Below are 11,127 nucleotides of genomic sequence, written 5' to 3' on the forward strand. Positions count from 1 at the left end.
AGAAAGGCAACGCCAAAGAATGCTTAAACTACCACACAACTGCACTCATCTCACATGCTAGTAAAGTAACGCTCAAAATTCTCCAAGGCAGGCTTCAACAATACGTGATCTGTGAACTTCCAGATGTTCATACTGGTTTTTGAAAAGGCAGAGGAACCAGAGATCAAATTGCCAACATCCACTGGATCATCGAAAAAGCAAGAGAGTCCTAGAAAAACATCTCTTTCTGCTTTATTGACTATGCCAAAACCTTTGACTGTGTGGATCACAAGAAACTGCGGAAAATTCTGAAAGAGATGGGAATACCAGACCACCTGACCTGCCTCTTGAGAAACCTGTATGCAGGTCAGGAAGCAACAGTTAGAACTGGACATGGAACAACAGACTGGTTCCAAATAGGAAAAGGAGTACGTCAAGCTGTATATTGTTACCCTGCTTATTTAACTTCTATGCAGAGTGCATCATGAGAAACCCTGGGCTGGAGGAAGCACAAGCTGGAATCAAGATTGCCAGGAGGAATATCAGTAACCTCAGATATGCAGATGACATCACCCTTATGGCAGAAAGTGAAGAAGAACTAAAGAGCTTCTTCATGAAAGTGAAAGAGGAGAGTGAAAATGTTGGCTTCAAGTTCAACATCAGAAAACAAAGATCATGGCATCTGGTCCGATTACTTCATGGCAAATAGATGGGGAAACAGTGGCATACTTTATTTTGGGGGCTCCAAAATCACTGCAGATGGTGACTTCAGCCATGAAATTATGAGACACTTATTCCTTGGAAGAAAAGTTATGACCAACCTAGACAGCATATTAAAAAGCAGAGACATTACTTTGTCAACAGCGGTCATATAGTCAAGGCCATGGTTTTTCCACTAGTCATGTGTAGATGTGAGAGTTGGACTATAAAGAAAGCTGAGCGCCGAAGAATTGATGCTTTTGAACTGTGGTGTTGGAAAAGACTCTTGAGAGTCCCTTGGACTGCAAGGAGATCCAACCAGTCCATCCTGAAGGAAATCAGTCCTGAATAATCATTGGAAGGACTGATGCTTATGCTGAAACTCCAATACTTTGGCCACCTGATGGGAAGAACTGACTCATTGGAAAAAATCCCAGATGCTGGGAAAGATTGAAGGCATGAGGAGAAGGGGATGACAAAGGATGAGATGGCTGGATGGCATCACCAATTCGATGGACATGAGTTTGGGTAGACTCTGGGAGTTGGGGATGGACAGGGAGGCCTGGTGTGCTGCAGTCCATGGGGTTGCAAAGATTCGGACACGACTGAGCGACTGAACTGAACTGAACTGAAAAATAAGAACATCAGTTCATCAAATGACTTTTTGAAAACTAATTAAAGTAATGGGATATCAAACCATAGAATGCAAGTGTATATATCTGCAATCCAAAAATTTTTAAAGGGCTAACATTCAGAATACAAAGAGCTTTATTAATATAAATCTGTTAGAAAAATACACAAAATTAAGCAGCTACAAATCACATGAGGGAATGACCTACACAAGAAAACATCAGAAGACAAAAAGCAGAAAGGCATGTACTCTTTAAGAACTGAGTCCCTTCCTCTGAGGCCCCTGGTTCCCCAAATCCTCTGGTTCCTGGCTGTCTGGATACTGGATGCTCTGATCCTCCAGCTCGCTAAAGTCTATAATGTGGCAGAGGTGGTTAGTGCTCAGTATTTTGTGTGTTGGGCTTCCCTGGTGGATAAACTGGTAAAGAATCTGCCTGCAATGTGGGAGACCTGGGTTCAATCCCTGGGTTGGGAAGATCCCCTGGAGGAGGGCATGGCAAACCAATCCAGTATTCTTGCCTAGAGAATCCCCATGGACAGAGGAGCCTGGAGGGCTACAGTCCATGGAGTCACAAAGAGTTGGACATGACTGAGCAACTAAGCACATTTGTGTGTTTGTTTGCTTTCCCCAGTCTTTTCCTATAGTTAAGTTGCAGCTATTTAACCTGTTCTGGTCAATGAACCATAAGCAGAAAAATGAATGTTCTTTTCTTCCCAAGGCAGTTCATCACTGGTATTCCTCTTCTTCCTTTCTACAGCATCTAAAGTGCCAATTATACCCTACAATGAAAAAAAGGCTGCTTGACTTGTATCTAACTTTGCATAAGAAAAAAATAACTGTAATTTTGTAGTTTAAGTTTTTCTGTGGTAAGCCCGAGTGGATATCTGCCATAATTTATATGCCAAAAAACATATAATACATTTGTTGGATATAAATATGAGTATATAATCTTATATCATGTAGTCTTTTAATGCTTCCTGCAAAATAAAGGAGGGTTCTTTTCCTTAAATATATCAAAGGAAATAAAAATAGTCTAGTCCAAAGACAAAAACAAAATATTTATTTTCTGTGAAAATATTTATCAGAATCTCATTACTTTCACAGACCAGTTCTAGTTGATCTTGTTGCTGTGCCGACTAATCCGAAAATACAAATGTCTTCATCTCACTATTATACATTTATGAGAAATGAAAAACTCCTGCCTAACTCTCAGACAATAGAAACATAAGTCCTTTGATTTAAGCAATGATAGTACAGTTTGTTGTCAACCACAATGCACATCTCAAAAGATAAACTAGAAATGTAGGATGAAAGTATAAATCAAAATTTAAAAACTACTTGAAAGACTTTGCCTCTCTTGTATGTTAAAGCAGATCTCATTTTGGGGACTACGATTTTCATCAGAAAACTTAAGTTTCCATATATTTCCTAACAGCATTTTATTCTCAAAAATGGTACAACAAAAATGATTCTACAAATAATAAGTTCTAGAGAAGACATGGAGAAAAAGGAACCCTCCTACACTGTTGGTGGGAATATAAGTTGGTGCAGCCACTATGGAAAAGCAATATGGAGGTTCCTTAAAAATCTAGAGTTACCGTATGATTTAGCAATGCCAACTTGGACCTATATCTGGAGGAAACCCTACTTTGAAAAGATACATGTTCACCAACGTTAACTGCACTACTATTCACAGCAACCAAGTCCTGGAAACAATCTAAATGTCCACTGACAGATGACTGGATAAAGAAGGGATATATATGTGTGTGTGTGTACATATATATACACACACACACATATAGGTATATACCTATCTCAATGATTCCTGAAATCTGTAAAAACTGTCTACCTCTCCAGTGGGTCACTATCCTTGTCTAGACTTACCTGGACCACTGAAAGCTTTGTTCTCTGCATCTGTTTTCAGCTGTGCCTTCATCTTACACATTCTCCACAATGAATCAAAGTTTTCTCTGCAAATCCAAAGTCTGATCATGCCTGGCCTTCAATAACTATCCATAGGTTTCTATTATTAAAATTCAAGTATATATCATTGCCTGATAGATTAGCTATGTTTCTGTTCTTACTTCTTATTCCCTTAGGATTCTATCAAAGCAGACTTCTTTTAGTTATTAAGCATATTATCCTTATTATACATCTTTGCACTTACTGCTAATTTTACCAAGAACTTTAATCCTTTGTCCCCTCTCTTTTGGGCTTCCCAGGTAGTGTTAGTGCTAAAGAACCTGCCTACCAATGCAGGAGGCATAAGAGACTCAGTTTCCATCCCTGAGTCAGAAAGATCCTCTGGAGGAGGGCATGGCAACCCACTCCAGTGTTATTGCCTGGAGAACTCCATGCACAGAGGAGCCTGGAGAGCTACAGTCCAAAGGGTTGCAAAGAGTCGGGCACAACTGAAGTGACTTAGCACACACACACCCCTCTCTTTTAGCATAGCTCCCAGCCTTTTTTCAACAACTTCATGTCATGTACTTATCTCTCCCAGGAAAAATTTTCTGATCTTCAAGCTTGAGTTAAAATAACTTTCTAAAATACACCTATAGCTCTTATAGTTCCCCTCCATTATCCTTACCATGGAATACTGTAATTGGCAGTGGCCTCACTGTCTTATTCAACTATCTCCATTGCTTCATAAAGATACAGACACTTGCAATATTTAATTAGAAGATTAATGAGGTCAAAACTTTTGTCAGTCTACAATTGAGAACTATCTGTATAATAAAAGGAAATGCAAAACCACCTTTTTTTTTTCTAAAACTCTTTGTAAAAGTAATTCTCAATTAAAATCTCCATTACCTTGAATAAGGAAGCTATGATTCAATTTTTCCCAACTTTTTCATTCTAGATGTTTAATAAAGGACACAGAAACTAATGTTAACAATATTCTAAGCATGATTAGTAGCAATGTTGTGAAACTCTATATGATTCTATTAGCATTATTTGGCAACATTGCCCCTGATGGACAAGCTATTATCTATTGTAGCCCAAGTTGTCTCATTTTGAATGCCTATCTTTATCCAATTGCTAGAGCCAAATCTTTTTTTATTGTTGTCTCCCTTATAGGGTGATTTGATAGCTTAGTTGCAAATACAATTTCTTCCCAAGTTATCCTATCCATTCTTATTCCTTTCTATTATCTTGAGACTCCAAAAGACTAAGCAAAAAGGTGAGGTGCAAAATTCACTGTAACTTTTAGAAACAATGAGTCACATTGTTAAATCTTTTGGTGGAACTTTGGAAATGTATCTGTCTTTCCAATTAACTCTGATTGAAGCCTGATTGATGAAGGATGTGGTGAGAATCTGTCAATGACATCTCATGTAAATACACATGTAAGTGTTTAAGATGTGTCACTTGAAATTTTCCGGCAGAGTCTCAAAGTTTATCTTCTAAATTGTTTTGTATCATTTATTACCATTGTATGAAATGAACCCACAGTTTGCTTTAGGGCTCAAGGACAACTGTATAAACACTCATGTAATCAAAGCACACTGCATCAGTTGGTTTTAGTTAAAGAGAGACAAAACATTCAATGATTAAGGAAGTTAAGTATACAATACAGTAAAGATTTTAATAAGCTAAGTGATCTCTTTGAAATTAAATACCTTTTAGTACATTCCAGGAATCAGTAATTTGCTTAGATTTGTACCTTTATATTCTACTTTATTTCTACTCTGAAATCTCATTGATGGTGCTTTACATATATGCTGCTAAGAGCATATTCTCTACCTTTTGTCTCTGAACACATTAATGGTTCCCAAAGCATTCTGGGACATTCCTAAAGTCCTATCAGGTATCAGCATTCTTTTATTTATGTAAATGTTCCTTAAATTTGATTTTCAATTTATGATCTTATTTAGTCACCATGATTTAATTGGCCCATTTTCATTGGGGAATTGAAACAATACGTAAAAATTTCATAGTTCTCTCAACCCTGAAAACCAGTGTGAGAAGATGCTACCAGTATTATAAAGGGAAACTATACCAATATATTTTAAAAGGTCACTGAAAAATCGATGTAAGTTGTCAGATTTGGTCCTGAGATATTCACTGCTCATATTCAGTATTGAACTTCTAGCCCATCAAACCAGATATTTTAAATGCAAATAGACATTGCAAATTTGCTTGAGATCTGACAATCAAATTTCCCAAGTCTGTTAGAATATCAGAACCATTTGGAGAACAAAATATATTCCTGGTTCCAACCTCAAAACATTCTGAGTTAATAGACTGGAAAAGATGCTCAGAAATCCATATTTTTTAAATGTTCCCATAAGAATATATATTGTTTTTTGTTTGTTTTAGTAACATTTACATAAAGAGTAGTAAACTATATGCAAATGGCTACAGCATAACTTTTTAATACACACATAACCAAACACAAATGCATACAGGCAGGACATGTGCCAACTTTTTAATGGTTACCTCTGAGGAGGGAGGGAAGAAAATGGGCTTTGAAAAGAGAATTCTTTAATTCCAACTGTGATATTGTTTTTCCCTTAAAAAGAAAACATTAATGAAAATAATGGCAAAATGTTAACTCTCAAATTTTGATCGTGGGTCTACAAGTTATTTGGAGAAGGCAATGGAACCCCACTCCAGTACTCTTGCCTGGAAAGTCCCATGGACAGAGGAGCCTGGTAGTCTTCAGTCCATGGGGTCCCTAAGAGTTGGACATGACTGAGTGACTTCACTTTCACTTTTCACTTTCATGCATTGGAGAAGGAAATGGCAACCCACTCCAGTGTTCTTGCCTAGAGAATCCCAGGGACGAGGGAGACTGGTGGGCTGTCATCTACAGGGTCGCACAGAGTCAGACACGACTAAAGTGACTTAGCAGCAGCAGCAGCTACAGGTTATTGTTGTTTATGTTATTATTTTTTAACTATTCAGAACATTTTATAATTTAAAAAAAAATACTATCCCCAGGTAATATAGATCACCATTCACGGTTGAGAACTACTGAAATAAAAACTGAGCAATGTAATTTATCATCCCAACTGGGACACTGTTTAGATTTAAAGAGAGAGCCATTAATAACTTTACCAGAATGAGAGGCAAACTAGAATGTGTGGTTACCTTAGGAATAAACTACTTTAAGTCCCACTTAATGCATGAACTTCTTAACAGCAAAATTTATTTTCTATCATTTTCTCTAACCTCCTTCTTTGTAAGTTATCACAGAGGTTATTGATCTAATTTCCCCAAATTATTATCCGTTTTTCACTGAAGCACTTTAGGGCAATATGTAAGTTTCAAAAGAGTCATAATAAATAGTGGAAATGCAGGACATTTTTTTTTTTTAATTTTATTAGTTGGAGGCTAATTACTTCACAATATTTCAGTGGGTTTTGTCATACATTGATATGAATCAGCAATGGACTTACACGTTTTCCCCATCCTGATCCCCCCTCCCACCTCCCTCTCCACCCGATTCCTCTGGGTCTTCCCAGTGCACCAGGCCCGAGCACTTGTCTCATGCATCCCACCTGGGCTGGTGATCTGTTTCACCCTAGATAATATACATGCTGTTCTTTCGAAACATCCCACCCTCACCTTCTCCCACAGAGTTCAAAAGTCTGTTCTGTATTTCTGTGTCTCTTTTTCTGTTTTGCATATAGGGTTATCGTTACCATCTTTCTAAATTCCATATATATGTGTTAGTATACTGTAATGGTCTTTATCTTTCTGGCTTACTTCACTCTGTATAATGGGCTCCAGTTTCATCCATCTCATTAGGACTGATTCAAATGAATTCTTTTTAATAGCTGAGTAATATTCCATGGTGTATATGTACCACAGCTTCCTTATCCATTCATCTGCTGATGGGCATCTAGGTTGCTTCCATGCAGGACATTTTTGAAATTAATGTATCTCTAAGATGCAATAGTTAGTCAAAAGTATTTAATGAACAGTACTTCCAAGTAAGGTATCAGGTCATATGAGGTTAAAAACTGAAAACATGCAGTCCTTATCCTCAAGAAATTTATATTTCAACTAACTCTATAGATAAAATACAGAAAGCAAACCAAGAATACAGATTCTATAATTGTGTAACAAAAGAATGAAACGTAATAACTATTAAAAAGCCCGGGACTAACGGATAGTAAAGTTAATTTGACCAAAACACAAAGCTCAATCTGTTTTAGTTAGAAAGTTTTATGTAACTATACATAGAAGTCCTCCCCAAAAGTACTTAATGAAAAAAGCAATTTATTGGCTCAAAAAGGTGAATAGTTCAGATGTGGCTGAATCTAGGACTCAAGGGATAGAATCAAGACCCACTGTACTTTCTTATGTTCTAAGTTCCTGCAAATTTTTGGCTTCATTTTCAAATCACCTTTCCTTTTAGCCACTAAATTACTTGCAACAAACCCCAAGTTGTTACCTGGGGAGCGGAAAATAAATTGACTATTTCCTAGGCCTTTAAAACAGAAATTCTAGAATTTCAAGCAGAAATTTCAAATGTAACTAGCCTGACTTGAGTCAAATACATTTCCCTGAATTAGCTATTGCTGAAGTTGAAACTTGTAGTTGTCTAGATTGGTTTCCCCTAAATCCTATGCTCCACTGAATCATGTAATCCAAAGTAGACAGGTTGTTATTACCAGTAGGTGGGTCCCTAAAGCAAAGTGAACGTATTGTAGCCATCAGAAAGGAAGATGAATGCTGGGTGGACAAACAGGAAGAAAAGAAAGAACTGAAAAACAAAGAGAAAGAAAAGGCAGGAAGGTATGAGGGAAGAAGAGAGGAAAGAGGAAAACCAAATTGCAAACAGAGAAGGGGAGACAGAAGAAGGGAGGAAGGGAAAAAAGATATAAAATACTCCACTAAGAGAGTGGTGTATAGGTAAATGTTTAACAATCAGCTTTCAAAAAATAAATAAGCAAACAAAACAAAATCTAAGACTTTTTTTGTACTGTTTCACGATTTTTATGCTGCAAATCTTCTCACCATGATGATTTCAAGCTATTAGGTCACTAAACATAGAGTTTAGTAAAGAGGCACAATAGTACTGTTCAGTTCAGTTCAGTTCAGTCGCTCAGTCATGTCCGACTCTTTGCAACCCCATAAATTGCAGCATGCCAGACATTCCTGTCCATTACCAACTCACGGAGTTTACAAACTCATGTCTGTCAAGTGGGTGAGACCATCCAGCCATCTCATCCTCTGTTGTCCCCTTGTTCTCCTGGCCCCAACCCCTCCCAGCATCAGGGTCTTTTCCAATGAGTCAACCCTTCGCATGAGGTGGTCAAAGAATTGCAGTTTCAGCTTCAGCATCAGTCCTTCCAATGAACACCCAGGACTGATTTCCTTTAGAATGGACTGGATGGATCTCCTTGCAGTCCAAGGGATTCTCAAGAGTCTTCTCCAACACCACAATTCAAAAGCATCAATTCTTTGGCGCTCAGCTTTTGTCACAGTCCAACTCTCACAACCATACATGACTACTGGAAAAACCATAGCCTTGACTAGACAGACCTTTGTTGGCAAAGTAATGTCTCTGCTTTTTAATATGCTGTCTAGGTTGGTCATAACTTTTCTTCCAAGGAGTAAGCATTTTTTAATTTCATGGTGGCAATCACCATCTGCAGTGATTTTGTAGCCCCAAAAAATAAAGTCTGACACTGTTTCCACTGTTTCCCATCTATTTCCCATGAAGTGATGGGACCAGATGCCATGATCTTAGTTTTCTGAATGTTGAGGTCTAAGCCAACTTTTTCACTCTCCTCTTTCACTTTCATCAAGAGGCTCTTTAGTTCTTCTTCACTTTCTGCCATAAGGGTGGTGTCATCTGCATATCTGAGGTTATTGATATTTCTCCCGGCAATCTTGGTTCCAGCTTGTGCTTCATCCAGCCCAGCATTTCTCATGATGTACTCTGCATATAAGGATAAGCAGGGTGACAATATACAGCCTTGAAGTACTCCTTTTCCTATGTGAAACCAGTCTGTGGTTCCATGTCCAGTTCTAACTTTTGCTTCCTGACCTGCATATAGGTTTCTCAAGAGGCAGGTCAGGTGGTCTAGTATTCCCATCTCTTTCAGAATTTTTCACAGTTTATTGTTATCCACACAGTCAAAGGCTTTGGCATAGTCAATAAAGTAGAAATATATGTTTTTCTAGGACTCTCTTGATTTTTCCATGATCCAGTGGATGCTGGCAATTTGATCTCTGGTTCCTCTGCCTGTTTGAAAACCAGCTTGAACATCTGGAAGTTCACAGATCACATATTTCTGAAGCCTGGCTTGGAGAATTTTGAGCATTACTTTACTAGCGTGTGAGATGAGCACAATTGTGCGGTAGTTTGAGCTTTCTTTGGCATTGCCTTTCTTCGAGATTGGAATGAAAACTGATCTTTTTCAGTCCTGTGGCCACTGCTGAGTTTTCCAAATTTGCTGGCATATTGAGTGCAACACTTTCACAGCATCATCTTTCAGGATTTGAAATAGTTCAACTGGAATTCCATCACATCCACTAGTATTGTTCGTAGTGATGCTTTCTAAGGCCCACTTGACTTCACATTCCAGGATGTCTGGCTCTAGGTGAGTGATCACACCATTGTGATTATCTGGGTCGTGAAGATCTTTCTTGTACAGTTCTTCTGTGTATTCTTGCCACCTCTTCTTAATATCTTCTGCTTCTGTTAGGTCCATACCATTTCTGTCCTTTATCGAGCCCACCTTTGTATGAAATATTCCCTTGGCATCTCTAATTTTTATACAGAAATACATACTCACACATGCAGTGATACAATCAACATCAATAACCTCAAAAGCAACAGTAGTATTATGTACTAAAATAAGTAAAATTGATGTTTTCAGTAGTTATTTAACTTTGCTTTCAATGTGAATTATTTGCTTATAAGTTTATATAAGATTATTTTTGATAATGTCTGTATTTAACAAACATCTTACAAAATCCCTGAAATTTAAAAATATTGGCTATTCCAAGTTGATATAGTGTGTCCCCAGTACCACACTGAGAGAATGTCTTTCTCAATTTCTTTAACCACACACACACACACACACACACACACACACACACAAAATAGCACTCACACAAAGCAGACTATGCTTGTGCACTGGTCTCCACTAAAGATTTGCTGGCAGATAGAGGGTTATCATTAAAACATGAGAACTTCAAATCAACCATTATATATCTCTATCCTTAGAAATATTACATCCTAGGCACTTCACAGTTTTTATCCTCTCATTTCACCTCAGAAGGCACTTCCCCTTCTTGTATTCTCTGAGTTCTCTCTTATCTCAGTTAAATTTTCATAACCCCTAACCACTGCATCTGCAACAATCCTTCTTACTCTCTTATGAAGAGTTATTTCATGATATTGACCCCTACACCCCCTCAAAAAAAAAAAAAAAAGCCTGCAGGTGTATCATTATATTTGCAAAGCAAATGTGGAAGAGTTCATAAAACTACAGTCTGTGGACCACCTCCTAAAAAAAAAGAAAAGAAAAAGAAACAACCCAAGTTGTTTAAAAGGCTGATTCCTCCATCATGAAACATCTTTGGGGAGAGGACCTAGATACTGCCTTGCTTATTAAACACTGCAGGTGTTTTTAGTGGACATAAAAGTATAATACCATCAGTAATAGGCTAGACAGAACTAACAGGCTCTCTACCGGAAAGAAAATCTTCATCTGTGCATGTATTTTTTCCTCATCTGTATTATGTGCTGTAATGCCATTCTCCCCAAGGTCTCCATGACCACGTGAATAACCTACAGAACCTTAGAGACTCACATAAAAGAGAGCTCTTTTGACCCTCATCTACCTTCA

The sequence above is a fragment of the Cervus elaphus genome, chromosome 6 (genome assembly GCF_910594005.1).
Source record: "Cervus elaphus chromosome 6, mCerEla1.1, whole genome shotgun sequence".
Classification (NCBI taxonomy): Eukaryota; Metazoa; Chordata; class Mammalia; order Artiodactyla; family Cervidae; genus Cervus; species Cervus elaphus.